Source organism: Prionailurus bengalensis, chromosome B4 (assembly GCF_016509475.1).
Source record: "Prionailurus bengalensis isolate Pbe53 chromosome B4, Fcat_Pben_1.1_paternal_pri, whole genome shotgun sequence".
NCBI lineage: Eukaryota > Metazoa > Chordata > Mammalia > Carnivora > Felidae > Prionailurus > Prionailurus bengalensis.
This window is the reverse complement of record NC_057358.1, coordinates 54069052-54095158: the sequence shown is the minus strand read 5'-3', so window position 1 is coordinate 54095158 and position 26107 is coordinate 54069052. Positions and strand designations below refer to the sequence as shown.

The 26107-nt window shown below is 38.4% G+C and overlaps 1 long non-coding RNA gene across 1 annotated transcript in view; it reads left to right on the top strand.

The window, feature by feature from the left end:
* LOC122473079 overlaps positions 1-26069 on the top strand; it is a 37172-nt gene extending 11103 nt beyond the window's left edge. Inside the window, exons 2-3 of the long non-coding RNA XR_006294586.1 lie at positions 15195-15293; positions 26049-26069. This is a non-coding gene — a long non-coding RNA (uncharacterized LOC122473079). The remainder of the gene's footprint in view (positions 1-15194; positions 15294-26048) is intronic.
* The last annotated feature ends 38 nt before the right edge of the window (positions 26070-26107 follow it).

The following is a 26107-nucleotide window of genomic DNA, read 5'->3' as shown; positions in this document are numbered from 1 at the left end:
ATTTGGTGTAAGAAAGTGGTCCAGTTTCATTCTTCCTCATGTATCTGCCCAGTTTTCCTAACCATTTATTGAAAAGACTATCTTTTCTCCATTGTATATACTTGCTTCATTTCTCGTAAATTAACCGTATAGATGTGGATTTATTTCTGGGCTCTCTATTGTGTTCCATTGATCAGTGTGTCTGTTTTGGGGCCAGTACCATACTGTTTTGGTTACTGAAGTTTTAGAATATATCTTGAAATCTGAGATTGTAATAACTCCAGTTTTGTTTCTTCTTTGTCAAGATTGCTATTTGAAGTCTTCTGTGGTTCCATACAAATTTTAGGATTATTTGCCCTAGTTTTATGAAAAATGCCATTAGAATTTTGATAGGGATTTCACTAAATCTGTAGATTGCTGTGGACATTATAAACATTTTAACAATGTCACTTCTTTTAGTCTGTGGGCGGAGAATATTCCCATTTATTTGTGTTTTCTTCAATTTCTTTTAGCAGTGTCCTGTAGTTTACAAGTCTTTCACTTTTTTTTGGTTAGGTTTATTCCTAGGTATTTTATTCTTTTTGGTACAGTTGTAAATGGAATTGTTTTTATAATTTTTCTTCTACTTCATTATTAGTGTATATAATTGCAACATGTCTATATATTAATTTTGTATCCTGCAACTTTATTGTTCTAATAGTTTTTCAGTAGAGTCTTTAGAGTTTTCTATATATAGTATAGAAATCTACAAATAGTGACAGTTCTACTTCTTTACCAATATGGATGGGTTTTTTTTGTCTGGTTGTTGCACCTAGGACTCCCAACTGTGTTGAATAAGTGGTGAGAGTGAACATTCTTGTCTTTTCCTAATCTTAGAATAAAAGCTTTCAGTTTTTCATCATGTGTATGATGTTAGCTGTGGGTTTTTCATGTATGGCTTTTATTATGTTCAGGTATGTTCCCTCTAAACCTAATTTGTTGAGAATTTTTATCCTGAATGGAAATTGTATTTTATCAAATGCTTTTTCTCCATCTATTAAATTGAGAATATGATTTTATTTTTCCTCTTGGTGATGTGATGTATCGTATTGATTGATTTGCAAATAATTGAACCACCCTTGCCTCTCTGGAGTAAATCCCACTAGATCTTGGTGAATGATTTTTTGTTTTTTAGTGTATTGTGAAATTTGGTGTGCTAATATTTTATTGTGGGTTTTTGCATCTATGTTTATCAGAGATATTGACCTGTGGTTCTCTTTGTAGTGTCTTTATCTGGTTTTGGTATCAGGGTAATGCTGGCTTCATGGAATGAATTTGGAAGTTTTCCATCCTTTTCTTCTTTTTGAAATAGTTTGAGAAGAATAGGTATTAACTCTTCTTTAAATTTTTGTAAGAATTCATCTGTGAAGTCATCTGGTGCTAAACTTTTGTTTGCTGGGAGTTTTTTGATTAACTGATTCAATTTCATTGCTGGTTATCATTCTGTTCAAATTTTCTGTTTCTTCCTGATTCAGTTTTGGGATGTTATTGGTCTGTTTCTATTTCTTCCTGATACAGTTTTGGAAGTTGTATGTTTCTAATAATTTATCCATTTCTTCTAGGCTATCAAATTTGTTGGCATATAATTTTTCATAATAGTGAATGATTGTTTTGATATATTGTTGAATGTGCTTTGCTAATATTGAGAATTTTTCATCTGCATTTATCAGGAATATTGGCCTGTAGTTGTGTGTGTGTGTGTGTGTGTGTGTGTGTGTGTGTGTGTGTGTTTCTGTGGTATCTGTCTGGATTTGGTATGAGGGTAATGCCAGCCTTATAGGATGTATTGGGAAGCTTTCCTTCCCCTTCTATTTTTTGGAATAGTTGAGGAGAATAGGTATTAACTCTTTTTCAAATGCCTGACAGAATTTGTCTGTGAATCCATCTGGCCTTGGATTTTTCTTTGTTCATAGTTTTTTGATATCCTAGTTGAATTGCCTTACCTATAATTGGTCTGTTTCTATTTCTTCCTGATTCAGTTTTGGAAGGTTGTGTTTCTAGGAATTTTTTCATCTAGATTGTCCTATTTGTTGGCATATGTTTTCATAGTAGTCTCATAATCTTTTGTATATCTGTGGTATCAGTTATTTACCTTTCATTTCTGAATTTATTTGGTTCTCTCTCTTTTATCTTGATGAGTTTGACTAAAGGTTTATCAAGTGTTTTTTTATGTTTTCAAAGAACCAGCTCATGGAAACCACATTTTACTGAATTTCTTTTCTTTTTCCTTTCTTTTCCTTTCTCCCTTTCCCTTTCCCTTCTCTTCTTTCTGTCTCTATTTCATTTATTTTTCTTCTGGTGCTTATTATTTCCTTCCTTGTACTAACTTTGGGCTTTGTTTGTTCTTTTTCTAGTTGCTTTAGGTATAAGGTTAGAGTGAGATTTTTCATTTTTCTTAAGGTAGGCTTGTAGTGCTATAAATTTCCCTCACTGAACTGCTTTCACTGTGTTCCAAAGGTTTTGGACCATTGTGTTTTTATTTTCAGTTGTCTCCATGTGTTTTGTTTTTGTTTTTGTTTTTGTTTTTTTTTTATTTCCTCTTTGCTTTTTTTGTTGACCTGTTGGTGGCTTAGTATCATGTTATTTAAGCTCCATGTGTTTGTGTCTCCCCCCACCCCCTTTTCTCTTATAATTGATCTCTGGTTTCATACCATTGTGGTCAGAAGAGATTATTTATAATATTTCAATCTTTTTAAATTTTTTGAGGCTTTTTTTGTAGCCTAACATGTGATTTATCCTGAAGAATATCCTATGTGCACTTGAAGAGAATATGTATTGTGCTGTTTTTTGATGTAATATTCTGTATGTATGTTAGCTCCATCTAGTCTAATGTGTTACTCAAAGATATTGTTCCCTCATTGATTTTCTGTTTTGATCTGTGTGTTGATGTAAGTGGGGTGTTAAAGTCTCCTATTATTGCATTACCATCAATTTCTCTCTTTATGTCTCTTAATATTTGCTTTATGTATTTAGATGTTCCAATGTTGGTTGCATAGTGAATTATAGTTGCTATATACTCTTGTTGGATTGATCTCTTCATTGTAATGTAATTCCTTTCTTTGTTATAATAGTCTTTGTTTTAAAGTCTATTTTGTCTGATATGTTGCTATCTCCACTTGTCTCCATTTGCATGGAATATTTTGTTTCATATCTAAATTTTTAGTCTGTATGTTTTTTTTTTTTTAGGTCTGAAGTGAGTCTCTTGTAGGCAGCATATAGATGGGTCTTGTTTTGTGTTTTGTTTTGTTTTGTTTTGTTTTCCTTTCAGCTCCTAGGTTTTGATTGCAGCATATTTAGACTGTTCACATTTAAGGTAATTATGAGTAGATATATACTTATTGCTATGTTGTTACTTGTTTTCTGATTGTTGTTGTCATTCTTTGTTCCTTATTCTCTTGCTCTCTTTTTTTGTAACTGATGACTTTCTTTTTTCTTTTTTTCTTTTTGATGACTTTCTTTAGTGATATGCTTGGGTTTCTTTCTCTTTATTATTTATATGTCTCATAGAGGTTATTGGCTTGTGGTTGCCATGAGGTTCATATATAACATGTGTATACCAATGTAAATTAAGCTGATGGCTACTCAAGTTTGAACTTTTTTTTTAATGTTTGTTTATTTTTGAGAGAGAGGCAGACAGAGTGCAAGTGGGGAAGGGCAGAGAGAGAGGGAGACAGAATCTGAAGCAGGCTCCAGGCTCCAAGCTGTCAGCACAGAGTCCCACGTGGGGCTCCAGCTCACAAACTGTAAGATCATGACCTGAGCCAAAGTCGGACACTTAACTGCCAGAGCCACCCAGGCACCCCGAGTTTGAACACATTCTAAGAGAATTTCAATTTTACTATTCTCCTCAACGTTTATGTATATATTAGAAGTTTTTACATCTCTTTATTTTGTGAGTTCCCATAATTTATTTTAGGTACAGTGGATTTTACTTCTCTTTATTTTTTAACCATACTAGCTATATAAGTGATTTCTCTACTACCTTACTGTTATGTTTGATTTTACTAATGGAATATTTTTCCTTTCATAATTGTTTAAATTTTTAATTATGGCCTTTTCTTTTCCACTTAAAGAATTCCACTTAACTTTTTTTTTTTTTTTTTTTTTGGTAAGGCCAGTGTAGTGGTGATGAACTCCTTTACTTTTTATTTGTCAGCGAACTCTTTATTCCTTCTTCAATTCTGAATGATAACCTTGCTGTGTAGAGTATTCTTGGTTCCAGGTTTTTTTCGTTTCACCACTTTGAATATATCATGCCATTCTCTTCTGGTTTGCAAAGTTTCTGCTGAAAAATCAGCAGATAGCCTCATGGGGTTTTCCTTGAATATAACTTTTTTTTTGTCTCTTGCTCCTTTTTAAAACTCTCTCTTTAATCTTTGCCATTTCCATTATGTGTTTTTGTGTGGACCTCCTTGGGTTCATTTTTTTAAGGGCTGCCTGTACTTACTGAACCTTGGATGTCTGTTTTGTTCCCCATATTAGAGAACTATTTTAGCTATTATTTCTTCATATGAGTTTTCTGCCCCTTCCTCTCTTTCTTCTGTTTCTTGCACCCCTATAATGCAAATGTTACTATGCTTAATGTTGTTACAGAGGACCCTGAATCTATCTTCTTTTTTAAATGTTTACTTATTTTTGAGAGAGAGAGAGAAAGGGAGGGAAGGAGGAAAAGAAACAGAGAATCCCAAACAGGCCCCATGCTGTTAGTGCAGAGCCTGACATGGGGTTCAAACCATGAACCGTGAGATCATGACCTAAGCCAAAATTGGGAGACAGACGCTTAATCAACTGAGCTACCCAGGCACCCCTATTCTCTTCTGGGTGGCTCAGTCAGTGAAGCATCCTTCCGACTTTGGCTCAGGTCACGATCTCACAGTTCATGGTTTCAAGCCCTGCATCAGGCTCTTTGCTGACAGCTCAGAGCCTGGAGCCTGCTTTGGATTCTGTATCTCCCTCTTTCTCTGCCCTTTCCCTGCCTTCTCTCTCTCTCTCTCTCTCTCTCTCTCTCTCTCTCTCTCTCAAAAATACATTAAAAAAATAAATAAAACATTCGGGTTGGGTGTTCTCCATTACCCTTTCTTCCAGATTGCTGGACTGTTTTTCTGCTTCCTGTATCTATTGTATTTTCTTTCAGTTACCATATTCTTTGGCTCTCATTGGTTCTCTTTTATATTTTCCATCTGTTTGTTGAAGTTCTCACTGAGCTTATCCATTCTACTTTCTAGTCCGGTGAGCATTTTAATGACCGTTTCTTTGAATTCTTCATCAAGTAGATTTGCCATATCCATTTCATTTAGTCCTTTATCTGAGGTTTTGTTTTCTCCTAAATGGAGCATATGGTCTGTCTCCTCATTTTTTTTTTTTTTTGACTTTTTTGTGTTTGTTTCTGTGAATTAGGCTGAGCAGCTACATCTCCTAAACTTGAAAGAATAGTCCTATGTATATGTGTGGTTGTCCCCTGGGCAGACTGTGCGTGCCTGGTGGCTTTCATTGACTTGGAACTTTGCCTGGCATGGGCCAGGGATGCTGGGGTCCTCTATGCTGGTGCTGCCTTGGTGTGATGGTCAGAGCTGAGGTGGCCATTGGCCTGGGCAGTCCTCTCTGTATAGATGGTACCCTGGCAGAAGAGCTGAAACTGATGTGGGTGCAAGCCAGGGTGTCCTAGGGTGTTCAGCATAGGCTACACCTACATGGGGTGGCTGGAGCTAAAGTGGGCATGACCCAGGGTGTGCTGGGATGCTCCGCACATGTTGTGTCCTGTGGGGCCATGAGGCGGGACGGGGGCGGGGAGTCTCCCAGGGCACTCCCAAATCGGTGGTTCCTGGGCAAGGTGGCTGTAACCAAGGCAGGTGCAAGGCAGAGATTCCTGTGGTGCTCTGTGGCTAGAGCCACAGAGTGGCTAGAGCAGAAGAGAGCAAGAGCCAGGAGGTCCTGGAGTGCTGTGCACTGTGGTGTCCTAGCACATATCATCTGGAGTCAACATGGTACAGGTCTGCGTGGTTCCCAGGTGCTTTGTGCCTGTGTCACTTTGGCAGGTTGGCTGTAGTTGTAGTGAGTGCTGACCAGGGTGCTGCAGTGTGCATTGCGTTGGGGCTGCCTTGGTAGGATGGCTTGGGATGGTGTAGACTAGGGACCAGTGCTCACTGAGGCAGTAGGCTAGCTAGGGTGCCTGGATTGTGCTCCCATCCATGCTAGCAAGGTGGAAGAGAACACAGGATCTGGCACTCACCAGGCCCTCCAATCCAGAGATTTCCAGCAGCTCCCTTGCCATTTGGTGGAGTCTAGGGCTGGATCCTTTATATTACAGTTGCTCTTTTAAACTGCAGCTTCTTTTCTTTGCTCCAAGAGATCCAGGCATGATGTGGGCTAGGGGATCAGGGCTCGCTGGGGCAGCAGGCCAGCTATGGCTTCTGGAACCTGCTCCTGTCTGTGCTGTCAAGGTGGACTGGGAATGTTAACCATGGCACTTGCCAGTGCCTCAGATCTGGAGAGAGTTCTAGGAGCTGCCCCACCATTTGGTAGTGGCCTAAGGCTGGTTCCTTTATATTCTTAATTTCCCTTCCAAACTGTGGCTTTTTTCTGTGTCCCAGGGCAGATGAACCTGCTCCTGGCCCTTCAATAGTATCCCTTCCCACTGTAGTTTGCAGCATAGGGGCTGGGAGTTTTCTTTGTTACAGTGTGTGTCTCTTGCTGTTTTTCATGTGCTCTGTCTTTTGTTGTGCAGAAGCTGTTCAGTCTGCTCGCAGTTCTTCAGAAGGAATTGCTCTGTTAATAGGTGTAGATTTGTTGTGTCTGTGGAGGAGATGAGTTCAGGGTCTTCTATGTTGCCATCTTGGATCAGAAGTTCTCTGTCAGGGTTTGATCAGAGAAGCAGAGGCACTATGCATGATACAAGGGATTTACTGGAGGGATTTAACCTTATGTGATTGTGTGAAGTGGTCAAGCTCTTCCCTGGTGTTTGTCACCTGTGTGTCTGGCACTGAAGTCCACACCAGCGGTCAGGAAGAGAAGGTGATGTACAGTGGGGGTGCAGAGGCAAACTGCAACCTGTGAATCATGAATCGTGTTTCTTAGCAGAACCTGTATTAGTCTCAGTGCCTCACAGTCTCCAGTGTGGATGATTCAGGAGTGGGTGTACATGCACATGGACTGGCATACTGCTTGGCTGAGGGTTCAGAGAAGCTGAAGGAGAACCAACAGCATCTAGGGGAGCTACAAACTCTGCTCTTTCCCCGAGGATATCTAGCAGCAGCCAGAGTTGTGGGCTCGGTGCTGCCCTGTGCCAGTGAGGTCATCAGTCCTGGTCTTAACTAACCTTTCCACATATGGAAAACAAGGGTACTCTTTCACTTCTACCTTCCATATATCTGGCTGCCCAAGGAAACAACTGTCCCTTGTACAACCAAAGACAAACTCTTCCTCTCCCCCCGAAAAGGGCACAGGTTCTTGTTATTCATCTTTGGATGATGCTCATTCCTCTTCCTGCTGAATCACATCCTTCTTTGGTAATCCTCTAACTTAACTCCTGAGATGTGAAGTCAGCTACTATTAACACATTTTATTTACATGTTAGGAAAATAGGAAAAGGGACCTAAATACATACATACATACATACCACCAACGACAAGAAAATAAGAAACGCTTATAGTTATTACAGTCCTGTTTCTCACTTGACATGTGGTCATTAGATGTTATTTTATAACTGTCTTCTTCAGTTTCCCATTCCTTATTCTTTTGCTCTCAGCAAGTATCTTAATTAGTCACACATCCTTGCCTGGTGTGTGGACTTGCCTTAGCAGTTTGCTTGTATTTGGGTTTTGTAGTTTTGTTTTGTTTTGTTTTTATTTTTGAGAGAGAATGCATGTGAGCTTAGGTGAGGGGCAGAGAGGGAGACAGAGGATCCAAAGCAGGTTCTGCATTATCAGTGCAAAGCCCAATGTGGGGCTCGAACTCATGAACCATGAAATCATGACCAGAGCAAAACTTGGATGCTTAACCAACTGAGCCACGAAGGCACCCCAGGTCTTGCAGTTTTGCATTAACTTTATTTTTTATTTATGTTTTAATGTTTATTTATGTTTGAGAGAGAGAGAAAGAGAGAGAAACAGACAGACAATGTGAGCAGAGAGGGGCAGAGAGAGAGGGAGACAGATTCCAAAGCAGGCTCCAGGCTCTAGGCTCTGAGCTGTTAGCACAGAGCCCAATGCGGGGCTTGAACTCATGAACTGTGAGATCAAGACCTGAGCTGAAGTCAGATGCTTAATTGACTGAACCATCCAGGTTCCCCTGCATTAACTTTCTAATCGCAGGACATGGGAATATCAAAAGGTATTCTAGAGGTTCCCCTACATTTCAGTCATACTCCTCCTTAATTTTCAGTAGTGTTGTAGCAATCTAATTTCCCTTGAATAGTCAGAATCACTCACCCAAGCCAGTACAGTAAACTCTTCTTTGCCTGCTGATTTACTGGCAACCAGGAGCTCAAGGTGGTCAAGAGGCAGTCCACTGCCATTTAAATGGAACCATTGCTTTTTCCCCCTGGTAGAAGCATTTCTTCCTTGCTTTAGACCTCTAATTTCTTTTTTTAATGTTTATTTATTTTTTTGAGAGACAGAGTGTGAGCCGGGCAGGGGCAGAGAGAGAGGGAGACACAGAATCTGAAACAGGCTCTAGGCTCTGAGCTGTCAGCACAGAGTCTGATGTGGGGCTCGAACCCACCAACCATGAGTTCATGACCTGAGCCAAAGTCGGACGCTTAACTGACTGAGCCTCCCAGGTGCCCCAGACCTCTAAACCAGCAAAGTTCAAAATTTCAGGGATGGGAAGCAAGCATTTCACTGGTGGATCACTAGGAGGCAATTGTAAGAGGAGCCACTCCCATTTCCACCCTGATCCCTAGACCCAAGAATCCTATCTATGGGACAAACGGTATTGTATTCACTGTTTGGGTAGGTAAGAGCAGTTATACTGGCATCTACTTGATCTTTCCTACCATAATAGTTGTTAGTCATAGGCCAGGGGACCAATACATGGATTTGGTTAGTTGCTGAATATGTCTGTTCTGATAATATGATCTGGAACTGGGGAAATAACCAGAGTAGGTTAGAGGACCTCCTGAGCCCACTCTGTAATGAACCTGAGCAAAACTGCATCGATCATGTGACTTTTATAAAGTCCAGTCCGTGTTTTGACTGGTGGATCACCATGGCATTTTAGTCTTCCAGAAACTGTCATTTCAGAGTTAATGTCCAGTAATTTCTGAGAAGTTATTTTCCTTTCCCCAGTACGTAATTACTCTGATAAGTTCCTCTGGAGAATACTAGTGTGAAGACTTACTACATAAAATTTTAGTTATGTAATAGAATTTTTCGTCAAAGGGTCCCAACCTCCACTTTATTCAAGGGACTCTTTGTCTATAAATTGGGTCATTTCTGGGAACTGGTTGAAGGACTCTGACTCTGTAGTGATTCAGGTCAAACTTCCATTTACCAGAATCAGGACTTTGTATTCTGCATATTCAGATTGAGTAATCTGTTTCAAGGACATCATGACCAACTAGCCAATGCCAGAGTTCTCTGTGGACTATTGTGATTACTGCTTCTGTTCTCTTGCCTCTTATAGCAACACATGTACCTTTTCTTTGGTTATGAATTGAATTGCTACCATTTAGCTCCCATACCTTGGAATCCATCATTCTTGTTGATTCTGTTGACCTAGTTCAAAGGCAATACTTTCCTTACTGTCATTCCTAGCTTAAAGAGAACAGCCACTATGAGTTCTTCAGGGATGCTGGGGCTCCCCTTATTAATGTATTTTTCACTTTAGTGAAGGGAGTGTCCTCTGGATTTTCCTGGTGGACACCACAAGAGAGTAGATAGTAATCTACCTGATAATCCACTCTAGCATTCCCATCTCCCTAAGCCTCTGGACTCCCTTTTTAGACTATACCTAGGAAGTTCTAGCACTTCCGTGTGATTGGAATCTACACCTGTGTCATTCCAGCCCAACTTTCTGACATTCATCATTGAGCCAGGTTTCTGGAAAACAGCTAAGTAAATTATTAGAGCCACTCCTGGCCACTGTATTTAATGCACTAAGCCAGAATTTTTGTATCAGTAAATTTAGCTTTTTACCTATTTTGTTCTGTTCACTCTGATTTAGTATCCATAGAATCTATTCCCACATATATTCCCTACTTTTCTGGTGATACAGGCATACCTCAGAGATCTTATAGGTTTGTTTCTAACCACTAAAATAAAGCCAATATCATAAAGCAAGGCAAATGAATTGTTTGGTTTCCCAGTGCATATAAAAATTATATTTATACTGTGATCTATTAAGTTTGCAATAGAATGTCTCGAACAACAATGTTCATATCTTAATTAAGAATACTTTATTGCTGGAATGCCTGGGTGGTTCTGTCAGTTGAGCATCCAATTTTTGGTTTTAGCTCAGGTCATGATCTCACGGTTCATGGGTTTGAGGCCTGCTTCAGGCTCTACTGTCAGTGTAGGGGCCTGTTTGGGATTTCTCTCTCCCTGCTCCTCCTCAACTCACACTCTCTCCCCCTCTTTATCTCTCAAAATAAGTAAATAAACTTTAAAAAAAAAAATAATACTTTATTGCTGAAAAATGAGCTTTCAGTGAGTGTAGTATTTTTGCTGGTCAGGCGTCTTCCCTCGATGTTGATGGCTGCTGACTGATCAGGGTGGTGGTTGCTGAAAGTTGGGGTGGCTGTGGCAATTTCTTAAAACAAGACAGCAATCAAGTGTGCCACATTGGTGGGCTTTTCCTTTTTTTCATGTATGATTTCTCTGTACGTGTGGTAGCATTTTACCTATAGTAGAACTTCTTTCAAAATTGGAGCCAGTCCTCTCAAAACCTGCTGCTGCTCCTTTATTAACTAGTAAGTTTTTGTAATACTCTAAATCCTTTGTTGTTCTTTCAACAATTTTTACAGCATCTTCAAGAACCACTTTATTCGCTCACCCCTAAGATGACTCCTGTTATTTTTATCATGAGAGTGCAGCAGTTCACTCCTGTCTTCAGGCTCTACTTCTAATTCTAGTTCTTTGGCTGTTTCTACTGTATCTGCAGTGACTTTGTCCAATGAAATCTTGAACCCTCAAAGTCATCCATGAGGGTTGGAATCAACTTCTTCTGAATTCCTGTTAATATTTATATTTTGACTTCTTCCCATGAATAATGAATTTTCCGAATGACATCTAGCATGTCAGATCCTTTCCAGAAGGTTTTCAATTGACTTTGCCCAGATCCATCAGAGCAATCCCTATCTGTGGCAGCTATAGCCTTATGAAATGTATTTTGTAAATAATAAGACTTGAAAGTCAAAAATGACTTATTGACCCATGGGTTGCAGATGGATGTTGTGTTATCAGGCGTGAAAACAAGATGAATCTCTTGGACATCTCCATCAGAGATGGAGCTCCATCAGAGCTCTTGGGTGACCAGATGCACTATCAATGGAAAAAATCTTTCTTTGTTCTATTCCCCCTGAGCACTAGGTCTCAACAGTGGGCTTAAAGTACTTAGTAAACATGTTATAAACAAATGTGCTGTCATTCAGGCTTACTGAACATAGACAGAGTATATTTAGCATAATTCTTGCCCCTATGAGTTTTGGAATGGTAAATGAGCATTGGCTCTGTTAGCTCCTAACAGAAAATCAGCCTATTCTTTGAAGCTTTGAGGCCAGGCATTGATTTTTCCTCTCTAGCTATTAAAGTGCTATTGGTGTCTGTTTTACAATATAAATAAGTAAACTTTAAAAAAAGTTAATGAAAAACAGTTGTTCTTGCAGACATTGAAAATTAACAGAGAAAAGTGTAGGGATTCTTTAAATCTTAATCATTAATCTACTCAACCTACATAAAACCATGTAGAAAATTTTAGATGAAAATTAAAACTTTATTTACCCAAACAAACAGCCAGTTCTTAGTTTATTGACCCCAGTCTAGTGAGTATAGGTAATTGCAAGCAATTGCAGTAAAGGTTTTGTGATAAAGGTGTTAATAGGGAATTAAGTCAGTGCAAAGGTCTGGTCTAGGGGCTGTCCAGAGAAGGCTGTCTGAGGAAGTGGCATTTGAGCTAAAGGCTGAAGGATAAGTAGGCAAAGAAAGGATAGCAGAGTAAGGAAGAATGTTCATTCAGCGGAGCAGTATTTCTGAGAGCCCAAAAGTAAGAACATGTGTATAGGGAATATCAGTAATCTGGAAGAATTTCAGTGTGGCAGGCAGTGAGGGGCAAGGCACGTGGAAAGAGTCTTGAAAGATACTATAAAATCTTCCCTAGATTAGTGGGAAACCATGGAAGGGTTTTATACTGGTAAGAGACTTGTCAGAATTGTGGTTTAGAAGACGGAGGAATTATAGAAATAATTAGGAGGTAGATTCAGAAGGACTTGGTATTCATTGGATGGGGGTAGGAGAAGGGATAGTCTAGAATGACGCCCAAATTCTAGGCTGGGACAAATGGTGAAGTTGTTCACTGAAGTAGGGTACATTTGGAGAAAGAATTTACGTGGGAATGGAGAGAGGGGAGAGAAATTGAGGATGGGGAGCTAGTGAATGGGATATTCTTTGGAAAGAACTGCTGTGAAGGGAAAAAGAGAGGGTGCCCTAAATTAGTTATCCAGGGTTTTTCAAAGATGAGAGAGGCTTGCCCATGTTTAAATGTAATGAGAAGTTACCATTGATGAGGGAGAATGTGAAAATACAGCAGAGAGACTATTTGAGATGGTAAAATCCCTGATAAAGTCTGAATCTGAGTATAGTTTTTAATTTATCTGCTCTCTGTCTCAGGTTATTTTAAGGAACAAACTACAGAGGTCAGCAATTTTAATAATGTAGAATAGCTATATAGCTGCAGACAGTTTCAGTAATAAGAGAAAGTGATATACTTTCAGAACTTCAGTCAAGGGGTGCCTGGGTGGCTTAATCAGTTGAGCATCCAACTCTTGATTTCTGCTCAGGTCATGATCTCATTGAGTGCTCCCAGTGTAGAGCCTGCTTGGAATTCTCTGTCTCTCTGCCCCTACTCTGCTCATGCCATCTCTCTCTCTCTCAAATAAAATAAATATTAAAAAAAAAAAGAACTTCAGTCAATAAACTATTCATCAGTTTCTACTCAGCATAAATTAATCTGGTACAGTGAGTGTGGAAGAACGCTTATGTAACTACCATTCTTAACTATACAGGTTGCTATCTTTTCTTTGGAAAGCTTTGTAGTATTTTTTTCCTGATATAACTGGGCAGTATTTGACTAGATTTATGTTATTTTGCTGAGATTACCAATACTGATTGTTAAAAAATGATAGTAAAGTAAAAATTCAAAATGATACCTATTTTTATTATTATTTTTTAATGTTTGTTTATTCTTTTTTTTTTTTTTTTTTTTTTTTTTGAGACAGAAAGAGACAGAGCATGAATGGGGGGAGGGTCAGAGAGAGGGAGACACAGAATCTGAAACAGGCTCCAGGCTCTGAGCTGTCAGCACAGAGCCCGATGCGGGGCTCAAACTCACGGACCGCGAGATCACGACCTGAGCTGAAGTCGGACGCTTAACCGACTGAGCCACCCAGGCGCCCCAATGTTTGTTTATTCTTGAGACAGAGACTGAGCGTGAACAGGGGAGGGGCAGAGAGAGAGAGGGATACATAGAATCTGAAACAGGCTCCAGGCTCTGAGCTGTCAGCACAGAGCCCAACGCAGGGCTTGAACCCACGAACTGTGAGATCATGACCTGAGCCGAAGTCGGATGCTTAACTGACTGAGCCACCCAGGCGCCCCTATTTTTATAGTATTGAATAAAGGAAGAGATTTCCCTGTAATCTTCTATTTGCTTATTTGGTTAATGATCATTTATCACCTCTATTAATGAGGCTAAAAAATAGGAAGTATATTAATGTGTGATGCCCTCAGGTGAGTGGTAGAAACTTATTCTGGAGAAAGTGTAAATTTTAAGGTAGTTACTTTTTCTTTTAGGTTTTACCATTGTGATTTGCCCATTGATCTCTCTTACGGAAGACCAGTTAATGGTTTTAAAACATTAGGAATTTCAGCTACCATGTTAAATGTTTCTAAGGTATGCTTCTGTAGTTCTTTTTTTTTTTTCCTTTTTTTTTTTTTTTTTTTTTTTAAATTTAAACCCTTTACTGAAGTAGAGCCTTGGTTACAATTCAGTTGGTTCTAAAATTATAGAATGATGGGGCGCCTGGGTGGCTCAATCGATTAAGCATCCAACTTCAGCTCAGGTCATGACGGTTTGTGGGTATGAGCCCCGTGTCGGGCTCTGTGCTGACAGCCTGGAGCCTGCTTCAGATTCTGTGTCTCCCTCTCTCTCTGCCCCTCCCCTGCTTATGCTCTCTCTCTGTCTCAAAAATAAATTAAAAAAAAAAAAACATTAAAAATATTTTAACTTAATTTACTTAGCATAAAGTGTAAAAACAGATTAGATAGTAGTGGCCACGGTTGCATTTGATACGGGAATTAATATAACATGGGAGGTTTGTTATTCATCAGTGAGTAAATCTATTGAATTATTACTAAGGATGTGCAGGTATGTATAACTCGTCTTCAGAAGTAACTTTTAAAAAAGTTTTTCTAGAGAGCACACTATAGATGATGTTTAATAATTCTGTATTTTGAATCTTCATTATTAGCTAGTATTTTTAGAACAATGAAGCCATTTTTGCAGTTTTTTTTACTTTTACTTAAGTGCCTATTTTACTTGTATTGCAGTGTAATGAATTGTTTCCTATGTTTGCTAAGATAATTTGGTGTCCCATCTTTGCCTTCTGAATTTTTAATTAGTGGTCTCTAATCTATAACTTCAATAACTGTATTATTTATGTATATATTTTTTAACTCATAAAGTAGATTAAGTTTCTATAGTCATTTTTTTCTTTTTATAACTTGAGGGAAGCTGTTACAAATTAACTTTCACATTTCTGAACTTTGTAGAGGGAAGCTGTTACAAATTAACTTTCACATTTCTGAACTTTGTAGATGTGATATATTTAGACTATAAAGCATTGCTACCTGATTTTATACATCCTATTTTTGCATATTTTGAAATTTTTAAGTAGCTATGCAATCTCAAGATTTCTCACACTACCAGCTGAGATGACATGAAAGCGACTGTATTTTGTATTACAGCTTTGGAGATATATTCAGAATAAGTTCAATGGTGGTGATGGAAAATGTGGGACAACAGAAGCTTTATGAGATGGAGTCATGTTGTCAAAACATAACCAAGTAAGCCACATACCTTTTTTATTTAACTTTTTTATTTATTTGCATTTAAACATAAGCACAATTTGAAAGTCTAAGAAATTACTTTGAGTACTTGTTCACTAAGTAAATACACCAGTAGAGTATCAAGTAGAAACCTGAAAAGCAAGTGTCTGAAGGATGGGAGCCAGTATATGAACTCTTAGGATCTGCCTTAATTCAAGAAAATATATTCTCTCTCTCTACCTGATAATCCTCCAAAACTATTTTTTTTGTAGTTTTTAAGTAAAACAAGTATACTAAGATGCTAATTTTTTTAGTTGAAGAATAATTGAAGTAGAATGTTGTATTAATTTCAGGTTTATAACATAGTGATTCAGTATTCTCATACATTACAAAATGGTTACCACAAGAAGTCTAGTTGCCCTCTGTCTCCCTACAGAGTTGGTACAATATTATGGACTATATTCCCTCTACTGTACATTATATCCTGCTGTTATCTTTATATAGTTATCTTTATATACTAGAAGATGATACCTCTTAATCCTATTTCATTCATCCCCTCTTTCATTGAAAGTTTTGATATAAATTGACAATGAACTTAAGCTTTTTCTCTCTGGCACTGGCATACAGCTACATGCTTTATAATTTTGAAAAGGTGTATATAATAGGTTTTGAGAATTGAGCTTAGTAATGTATCATCTCACCAGCTGAAGGGTTGATGAAATAAGAACATAGTTAAGCTTTTCCATAAGAAATAAATTTTAAGGCCATTTAGGGTGGTTTTAATGAGACCATATAATTCCCCAATGGCTTCTTAGTATTAGTTATCTTTATACTACTCAAAAATTTTGAACTGATAAGCAGTAGCTGGACAAAAATGCCATTTCTTTCCTATAGAGGGCACAATAATCTAGTTAAATAGGAAAATGAAAATTTCATTAGACATCCAGTAGACTCCCAAGAAGTACATTTTGCGATTTAAATTTTTTTTTTTTTAATGTTTACTTTGCTTTTGAGAGAGAGAAAGACGAGAGTGTGAGCAGGAGAGGAGCAGAGAGAGAGGGAAACATGGAATCCAAAGTAGGTTCCAGGCTCTGAGCTGTCAGCACAGAGCCTGATGCGGGGCTCGAACCCACGAACTGTGAGATCATGACCTGAGCCAAAGTTGGACGCTTAACCGACTGAGCCACCCAGACGCCCCCACATTTTGCCATTTAGAGTGAAACTGATACTGTAGAAGAAACTGCTTTGCTAATCAGGAAGGTTATTTAATAGTTGCAAAATACTGAATTTCAAAGTGAATCCCTGACAACTTCATAAAGCAATGTTTAGGGTACATATGGAAAAAAAATTTTACATGGTGGGGAGAAGACCAGTGCCCCAAAGATGTCTAAATCCAAATTCCTGTAAACTGTAAGCTACCTTGCATGGCAAAAGGGGATTACGATTGCAAATGAAATTAAGGTTGACAATCAACCTTAAAGTAGGGATATAACTCTGGGTTGTTTGAGGAGTCCGGTATAATCCGAAGGTTCCTTAAATGTAGAAGGAAGCAGGAAAGGTCAGAATGATACTTATTGGCCTTGAAGATGGAGGAAACCGGGGCATTAACCAAGGAATTTAAGGCAGTCTTTAGAAACTGGAAAAGACAAGGAAACAGATTCTTCCCTAGAGCCTCCAAAAGAAATCCATCCCTGCTGACACCTTGATTTTAATCTAGGGAGACCCATGTCAGACTTCTAACCTATAATACCTTACCTTATAGAAATGTAAGATAATACATTTGTGTTTTTTTAAGCCACTAAGTTTATGGTAATGTTATGATAAGCAATAGGAAAGTAATAGAACATATAACTGTGTTTTGGAATAGGAATTTTTAAAACTTGTTAGGTCATTTAATAATTTTTATCTCTAAATGTGTTTGCAATGTCACTGTGTATTGATAGCTCAACATTTTGATGAAGCATGCAAGAAAATGTGTGATAACTGATGTAAAGGCATTTGTTGAGTTCACTTTTTTCCTCACTGAAGTATAGTTGACATATAAGGTTATTTTCAGGTGTACTACACAGTGGCTTGGTAAGTCTATACATTGTGCTGTGCCCACTATAAGTGTGGCTACCATCCGTCCCCATATAGTGCAATTACAATACCATTGACTACATTCCCTGTGCTGTACCTTTCATCCCCATTACTTATTCATTCCATTACTGTTAAGCTGTATCTCCCACTCTCCTTCACCCATTTTACCCTCTCTCCCCTCTAGCAAACATCAATTTGTGTTCTGTATTTATGGGTCTGTTTCTGGGTTTTGTTTATTCCTTTGTTTCTTAGTTTCTACATATAAGTGAAATCCTATGGTATTTATCTTGGACTTATTTCGCATAATACCCTCTCTAGGTCCATTCATGTTGTTGCAAATAGCAAGATGTTTCTTTTTATGGTTGAGTAATATTCCATTGTGTATGTATACCACATCTTCTTATCCATTCATGTGTCAACAATGGACACTTGAGTTGCTTCCATATCTTGGCTGTAAAAATAGGAGTGCATAGGTATTTTTAAATTAGTGTTTTCATTTTCTTTGGGTAAATACTTGGTAGTGGAATTACTGGATCGTATGGTAATTCTATTTTTAATTTTTTGAGTAACTTCTGTACTGTTTTCCACAGTGACTGTACCAATTTGCATTGCCATCAACAGTGCACAAGAATTCCCTTATCTCCCCATCCTCACCAACACTTGTTTCTTGTGTTTCTGATTTTAACTATTCTGGCAATGTGTGAAGTGATCCCACATTGTGGTTTTGATTTGCATTTCCCTGATGACTAGTGATGGTGAGCATCTTTTCATGTGTCTGTTGGCTATTTGTAAGTCTTCTTTGGAAAAAAGTCTTCTTTGGAAAAAAATGCCCATTTTTTTAATTGGATTATTTGGCTTTTTTGGTTTGAGTTTATAAGCTCTTTACATATTTTGGATACTAACCCTTTATTGGATATGTCATTTGCAAATATCTTCTCCCATTCAGTAGGTTATCTTTCAGTTTTGTTTTTCTTCATTGTGGAAAAGCTTTTTTGGTGTGGACCCAATAACTTATTTTTGTTTTTGTTTTCTCTTGTGTTAGGAGACATATTCAGAAAAATTATACTATGGCTGATGTCAAAGAAATTATTGCCTAATGTTCTCTTCTGGCATTTTATGGTTTCAGCTCTCACGTTTAGGTCTTTATTCCATTTTGAGTTTGGTTCTATGTATGGTGTAAGAAAGTGGTTCAGTTTCAGTCTTTGCATGTAGCTGTCCAGTTTTCCCAACACTATTTATTGAAGAGACTTTTTCTTTATTGTGTATTCTTGCATTCCGTGTCATAGATTAATTGACCGTGTAAGTGTGTATTTATTTCTGGGCTCCCTATTCCGTTCCATTGATCTGCATCTATTTTTGTGCTAGTATAATACTGTTTTGGTTATTACAGTTTTCTACTACATCTTGAAATCTGGGATGTGAAATCCAGCTTTGTTCTTCCTTCTCAAGATTTATTTGGCTATTTGAGGTCTTCTGTGGTTCCATACAAATTTTAGGATTATTGTAGTTCTATGAAAAATGCTATTGGTATTTTGATAGAGATTGCATTGAATCTGTAGATTGCTTTGTGTATTAGGAATTTTATCAGTATTCTTCCAATCCATAAGCATGGAATATCTTTCCATCTGCTTATGTTATCTTTAATTTCTTTCATCATTGTTTTTTTCATTAAAGTACATGTTCTTTCACCTTCCTGGTTAAGTTTATTCCTGGGTATTTTATTATGTGTAGTGCAATTGTAAATGGAATTATGTTTTTAATTTATCTTTCTGCTACTTCATTATTAGTGTATAGAAACATAATTGATTTCTGTGTATTAATTTTGTATCCTGCAACTTTACTGAATTCATTCTAATACTTTTTGGTGAAGTCTTTAGGGTTTTCTTTGCATAGTTCTTTTTACCTACATATAGTGGCATTTTAATTCCTCCCTTACCAATATGGGTTTCTTTTATTTCTGGTTGCTGTGGCTAGTACTTCCAGTACTATGTTGAACAAAAGTGATGAGAGTGGACATCCTTGTCTTGCTCCTGATTATAGTGGAGAAGCTCCCAGTTTTTCATCATTAAGTGTAAGCTGCAAATTCTTCACGTATGACCTTTATTATGTTGAGGTGTGTTCCCTCTAAACTCACTTTGTTGACTTTTTGTCATGAGCAGATGTTGAATTTTGTCAGATGCTTTTTCTGCATCTATTGAGATGATATGGTTTTTACTCTTCCTCTTATAAATATGTAATAGATTTGCCAGTATTGAATTATCCATGTATCCCCAGAATCAATTCCACTTGACTGTTGAATGATCTTTTTAATGTATTGTTAAATATGGTTTGCTAATATTTTGGTGAGGATTTTTGCATCTTTGTTCATTGGGGATATTGGCCTATAGTATTCTTTTTGTCTGTTGTCTTTGGTTTTAGTATCAAGGTAAGTCTGGCCTCATGGAATGTATTTAAAAGCTTTCCTTTCTCTTCTATTTTTTTGGTATAGTTTGAGGAGAATTAACTTTAGAAACTGGAAAGGACAAGGAAACAGATTCTTCCCTAGAGCCTCCAAAAGAAATCCATCCCTGCTGACACCTTGATTTTAATCTAGGGAGACCCGTCAGACTTCTAACCTATGGAAATGCAAGATAATAAATTTGTGTTTTTTTAAGCCACTAAGTTTATGGTAATATTATGATTAGCATTAACTCCTTTTTAAGTGTTGGGTAGAATTTACCTATGAATGCATGTGATCTTGGACCTTTATTGGTAGTTTTTGGATTATCACTTCTGTATTGTTCCTAGTAATTGGTCTGTTCAGACTTCCATTTTCCCTGATTCAGTTTTGGAAAATTATAGGTTTCTAGGAATTTACCTATTTATTCTAGGTTCTTCAATTGTTGGCATATAATTTTTCATAATACTCTTACAAGCTTTTGTATTTCTATGGTGTCAGTTGTTACTTCTCTTTCATTTCTGATTTTACTTGGGTCCTCTCTTATTTTTTCTCAATGAGTCTGGGTAAAGGTTTATCAATTTCATTTATCTTTTCAAAACACCAGTTCTTGGTTTCCTTGATCTTTGTTTCTCTTAAACTCTGTTTCATTTACTTCTGCTTTTATCTTCATTATATCCTTCCTTCTACTTATCTTGGGTTTTGTTCTTTTTCTAGTTCCCTTGGGCATAAGGTTAAATTTCTTGTTGTTTGAGGTAGGCTTCTATTGCTATAAATTTCTTAGCACAGCTTTTGCTGTGTCCCAAAGATTTTTAAGCATTGTGTTTCCGTTTCCCTTTGTCTCCATGTATTTTTTGTGTAGTAGCATGTTGTTTACCCTCCACGTGTATATTTTTTTTTCTTTAGATTGACTTCTAGTTTCATACTGTTGTGTTCAGAAAAGATGCAGTCTTCTTAAATTTATTTAGACTTATTTTGTCCCCTAATGCTATCTGTTCTAGAGAATGCTCCATGTGCACTTGAAAGCATGTGTATTCTGCTCTTTTGGATGGAATGTTCTGTATGTGTCTATTGTGTGCATCTAGTCTAACGTGTTGTTCAAAGACAATGTCCTTGTTGACTTTCTGCCTTTATGATCTATCCATTGATATAAGTGGAGAGTTAAAGTTCCCTACCATTACTACATTACCATTTTTTCCCTTTGTCTGCTTATGTTTGCCTTATGTATCTAGATTCGTATGTTGGGTGCATAGATAGGATAGGTACCTTTATTATTATGTGTTGCCCTTCTTTGACTCTGTTTGTTACAGTCTGTTTTAAAGTTTATTTTAACTGCTACTCTGGCTTTTCTTTTTGCTTTCATTTGCCTAATAAGTTTTTCCATCCCTTCACTTTCAGTCTGTATGTGTCTTTAGGCCCAAAGCAAGTCTCTTGGGCAACAGATAGATGAGTCTTGATTTTTTAATCCATTCCACCATCCTATGTCTTTTGAGTGGAACATTTAGACCATTTACATTAAAAAAAAAAATTTTTTTTAACGTTTTATTTATTTTTGAGACAGGGAGAGACAGAGCATGAACAGGGGAGGGTCAGAGAGAGGGAGACATAGAATCTGAAACAGACTCCAGGCTCTCAGCTGTCAGCACAGAGCCCGACGTGGGGCTCGAACTCATGGACTGAGAGATCATGACCTGAGCTGAAGTCGGCTGCTTAGGCCGCTTAACCGACTGAGCCACCCAGGCGCCCCTAGACCATTTACATTTAAAGCAATTATTAATAGCTGTATACTTACTGTCATTCTGTTGATTGTTTTCTGGGTGTTTCTGTAGCTTTTCTCTGTTCCTAGCTTTCTTTGTGATTGCTGACTTTCTGTAGTGTTATGTTTGGCTTTCTCTTTTCTTTTTCATTAAAAAAATTGTTTTTAATGTTTATTTTTGAGACAGAGAGAGTGTGAGGGGGGAGGTACAGAGAGAGAGGTAGACAGAGAATCTGAAACAGGGTCCAGGCTCTGAGCTGTCAGCACAGAGCCGGACACAGGACTCGGACTCACGAACCATGAAATCATGATCTGAGCTGAAGTTGGACCCTTAACCAACTGAGCTGCCCAAGAACCCCTCATTTCATTTCCTTTTTTTTTTTCCTTTAATATTTATTTTGACAGAGAGAGAAAGAGAGGGAGAGAATGAGTAGGGGAGGGACAGAGAGTGAGGGAGGGGGAGAGAGGAGCCCAAAGCAGGGCTCAAACTCATGAACTGTGAGATGAGGACCTGAGCCAAAATCAAGACACTTAATTTAACCTACTGAGCCACTCAGGCACCCCCTTTTTTTCACTTTGAGTGTAGCTGACACACAATATTACAAGTACAACATAATGATTCAGCAACTCTGTTATGCTGTGCCCATCACAAATGTAGCTACCATCTGTCCCCATGCAACACTGTTAAAATACCACTGACTATATCCCATATACTGTACTTTTTCCTTTTTTTTTTTTCTTTTTTTCTTTTAACCTAATTTGGTTTTGGGTTTGTGGTTAGCATGAGGTTGATAAAGAACATCCTAAATATAAAGCAGTCTATATTGAATTCATGGGCATTTATAACACATTCAAAAAGAACTTCCTTTTCACTCCCCTCTCCATGGTTTATGTTTATGTTGCCAGTTTTACATCTTTTATATATATAGTTTCCTTATGTCTAGTATGTTTTTTTCTTTTCCATTTAAAGAAGTCCCTTTTGCATTCTTGGAAGGCCAGTTTAGTGGTGATGAATTCCTTTACCTTTTGTATGGGAACTCTCTCTCCTTGAATTCCGAATGATAATCTTGTCAGGTATTCTTGATTGTAGGGTTTTTTATTTGTTTTTGTTTTTTTCCGTTCAGCACTTTGAATGTATAATGCCACTCTTCTGGCCTGCAAAGTTTCTGCTGAAAAATCAGCTGAGAGCTTTTAAGGGGTTTCCTTCTTACTATTACAATTCTCTCTTTAGCCTGTGACATTTTAATTATGTGTTGTGGTGTGGACCTTGAGTTCATCTTAGGGGGGGCTCTAAAATGCTTCCTGAATCTGGATGTCTAGTTCTTTCCCTAGGTTGGGAAGTTTCCAGCTATTATTTCTTCAAATAAATTTCTGCCCCTTTCTCTCCTTCTGGGGTCCTTATAATATGAATGTTTGTTCACTAGATGTTGTCAACAGATCCCTTAACCTATCCTCATTTTTAAAAATTCTTTATTTGGGGCGGGTGGCAGGAGGGGGACAGCTGACTAGTTCAGTAGGTAGAACATGCGACTCGATCAAAGAGTTGTGAGTTCAAGCCTCACGCTGGGCATAGATTTTACTTAAGAAAAAAAAATAAATCTTTATCTTTGCTGTTCAGTTTGGCTGCTTTCCATTACCCCATCTTCCAGATTATTCTTCTGCATCGTTAATCTACTTTTGATTCCCTCTAATGTAGTTTTCATTTCAGTTGTATTCTTCAACTCTGGTTTTTATTTTCCAGTTCTTTGTTAAAGTTCTCATGGAGTTCTCCCACTCTTATCTGTAGTCCAGTGAACATCTTTATGATCAATTACTTTAAATTCTTCAAGCATATTGCTTATCTTGATTTCATTAATTTCTTTTTCTGAGGTTTTGTCTTGTTCTTTCATTTAGAGCACATTCCTCTGTCTCATTTTGCTTAACTTTGTGTTTGTTTCTATGAATTAGGCAGAAGAGCTACTCCTCCTAAACTTGAAGGAATGGTCTTTATGTGTGGTTGTCCTCTGTGTAGACTGTATGTATCTGGTGACTTTTGCTGTCTGGCATGGGATGGGGGTTGCAGTGTACCCCCTGCTGGGGCTGCCCTGGTAGAAGAGTGGTAGATAAGTGGGTGTGGGCTGGGGGTGGGTCCTGAGGCTCTTGGCATTGGGTGCCCTGGCAGGAAAGCAAATGCTGAAGTGGGTGCAAGCCATGGGTAGTCCTGGGGTTCTCCATGCAGAGGGCACCCTGACAGGATGGCTGAAATCCAAGTGGGTGTAAGCTGGGGTGTTCTGGGATGTGCAGAAGGTACTTTGGTGGGGGCAGTTGGAGCTGAGATGGGTTGCTGGTTGGGCACGTCACTGGGTGCTTTGTAAAGGGGACAACTTGGACAATTATAGCTGAAATAGGCATAGGCTGGGGTCAGTCTAGGGTTCTCTGTATGGAGGGTGCCCTGCAAGGAAGGTCAAGTGTGGGTGTCCTGGCAGGGGAGCTTGAGCTGAAAACAGGCATCAGCTGGGGGTGTGCTGAAAAGCTGTCTGAAACCACAGTGGTGCAGGCCTGAGGTGTTCCAGTGTGCTTTGTGCCTGCCTCAGTGTGGTGAGATAGTTGGAGCTATAGTGAGCGCTGACCAGGGCTTCCTGGTGTGCACCACCATGGGGCTGCCTTGGTGGGACAGCTGGGGCTGGTGTCAGGACTTACTGAGGTGGCAGGCTGGTTAGGACATCTGGACCCTGCTCCCATCTATGCTGTCAAGGTTGTGGGAGGGTGCATAAACTGTGGCACATATTAGACCTTCCAACCCAGAAAGAGTTGCAGCAGCTCCCCTCCCGTTTAGCAGGGTTCAAGGGCTACTTTATATTCTAGTTGCTCTTTTAAGCCAGGGCTTTTATTTTCTGTGGCCCAGGGTAGATGAATCTGCTCCTGGTACCTCATTACTATCCTCCCACTACAGTTTGCAGCATCAGGGGTGGGTACGTGGATTACCAGGTCTGTCTCTCTTGCTGTTCTCCGTGTGGTGTATCTTTTATTGTACAGAAGCTGTTCAGTCAGTCCTCAGTTCTTCAAGAGGAGTTGCCTATAAACAGGTGTATATTTGGTGCGCCCAGTTCAGGATCTTCCTACGTTGCCATCTTGGATTGGAACACTCCCTAGTTCATTGTTTTTAAATCTTTATAGGCTAATATATATAGCTAGGACTACATGGGGGCAATACTAGATCCCAAAATGGATTTAAAAGATTAAGCAAGCTGTGAACAGCATTTTCTAGATTCAAAAGTAACACGGTTTTAAAACAGTGAAATAATAAAAGGATAAAAGGGTAAGTGGTATGTGTATGGATCTATATTGCTGTACTAAGGGCATGTTAAATTTTTAAGAAATGAAGGGAAAAGTTTCGCTCTGAATAGAAATGCTATTTAAGAAAAGGCTAATCTCTAAGAGTTTATAGTGGCTGATTGGAAAGAGAAATTCCATGCAAAAGAGTGAATTATTTTTGAACCAGGTAATGGCTAATCACTCATAAGACACTAATATAGATAGCAGTGTCTGGGTGCTGTAGTTGAACTTTTTTTCATCCTGCATGTTTGTTGTATCTGAAGAGCTGGACTAACCAGTTCCCCCTCACAGAGTTCTGACACCTGGTGGGTGAAGGTAACTATGGTCTTAAATTTGCACCCAGAGAAACTTCTGAGTTTCTTATGCTGTGCTATACTCACCAGTTAACAAGAGTCTGATATATAAATCAGGGTACTAGAATCAATAATTAGGAATATCTGATGATGAGGACATTCTTGTCTCTAAACAGTGTACCTAGGAAGCCACAGTTTCCAGAATATTGTGTAATGAGCACAAATCAGGTAAATATGAACAATAGGCTGATTCTAAGTATCTCTCAATCATGTCTGGCAGACACTCTGGTTCCTAGAGCATATCCAAAGGCCTTCTGGTAACCAGGTTATTTTCTTTAGATCTCTGTAAATTCAACAATGTCTTACAGAGACTGTAACAGTTTAGTGACAGACTTGAGGAATATCCTAATTTTAGTTCAGAACAAATTAACAAATCAGTGTTTAGGGTGGCTCATGTTGAGGACTCATTTTAAGCCAGTTTAATAGCTAGAATAGCCTGTCCTTGTAATTCCCAAATCCCAGTTGCCTATTTCATTACAGCATGTGAAAGATGAAACATCTAACAGCATACTGCAGAGATCTAATCAAGATCCTGAAGTAGGCACAGGACTTGTTCACAATACTGGTTGTGATCAACACTGGTTGAGAAGTCTGCCTGCGCAGCAAAGGTTGAACCGATACTCTCAAGCCTGTGAAACCATGCTGTGTACCACTGTGTCCATAGATTTAGGGTTTTTCAGACAACATATCCCTTCAAGATAGGGCTCATATTTGAGTAGATAGGCCACCGACACTTAAGAGCTAACCGATATAGAAGGACCCAGGGGGACTATTAATCTGAAGAGAAAATGCAACAGCTGAGTTTTTACCAAAGTGTTTGTTTTTGTTTGTAGACTGAATCACTTCAAATGTATCATTCTGGTTTGTTTTTTTTTTGGGACAGAGAGAGACA